General features: G+C 47.4%; 1 protein-coding gene across 1 annotated transcript in view; it reads left to right on the top strand.

Moving 5' to 3' along the window:
- LOC112266156 (ephrin type-A receptor 4-like) overlaps window positions 1-50 on the top strand; it is a gene marked incomplete at its 5' end in the record, with an annotated part of 31,305 nt that extends 31,255 nt beyond the window's left edge. Inside the window, one exon of the mRNA XM_042313101.1 lies at window positions 1-50. This exon is cut by the window's left edge and continues 1,393 nt beyond it.
- Between the last annotated feature and the right edge of the window lie 633 nt (window positions 51-683).

The following is a 683-nucleotide window of genomic DNA, read 5'->3' as shown; positions in this document are numbered from 1 at the left end:
CAATGCTCCTCCATACCAGCCCAGCTCAATGCTCCTCCATACCAGCCCAGCTTAATGCTCCTCCATACCAGCCCAGCTCAATGCTCCTCCATACCAGCCCAGCTCCTCCTCCATACCAGCCCAGCTCAATGCTCCTCCATACCAGCCCAGCTTAATGCTCCTCCATACCAGCCCAGCTCAATGCTCCTCCATACCAGCCCAGCTTAATGCTCCTCCATACCAGCCCAGCTCAATGCTCCTCCATACCAGCCCAGCTCAATGCATACCAGTCCAGCTTAATGCTCCTCCATACCAGCCCAGCTCAATGCTCCTCCATACCAGCCCAGCTTAATGCTCCTCCATACCAGCCCAGCTCAATGCTCCTCCATACCAGCCCAGCTCAATGCTCCTCCATACCAGCCCAGCTTAATGCTCCTCCATACCAGCCCAGCTCAATGCTCTTCTCATTGGTGAAGTTGGGTGAAGTTGTCATGTGGAAATATGCAAGAAGTGTGAGGAAAGGGAAACAGAATGTACTATATAATACTTTTTCATTTAGTTACTGATGAAAAAACCTAACAAAACACAAATGAATGTTTGTCATTGTATGCCTTCTGATACCATATGATCCAGCCATGCACACTAACACTATCAATCTCTTTTTTAATGCTTTTTTCCTGTTATTATTTTTGTTCATTCAATTT

The sequence above is a fragment of the Oncorhynchus tshawytscha genome, unplaced genomic scaffold (assembly GCF_018296145.1).
Source record: "Oncorhynchus tshawytscha isolate Ot180627B unplaced genomic scaffold, Otsh_v2.0 Un_contig_6519_pilon_pilon, whole genome shotgun sequence".
Classification (NCBI taxonomy): domain Eukaryota; kingdom Metazoa; phylum Chordata; class Actinopteri; order Salmoniformes; family Salmonidae; genus Oncorhynchus; species Oncorhynchus tshawytscha.
Note: the sequence above shows the minus strand (reverse complement) of the source record. Positions and strands in the feature narration are given on the sequence as shown.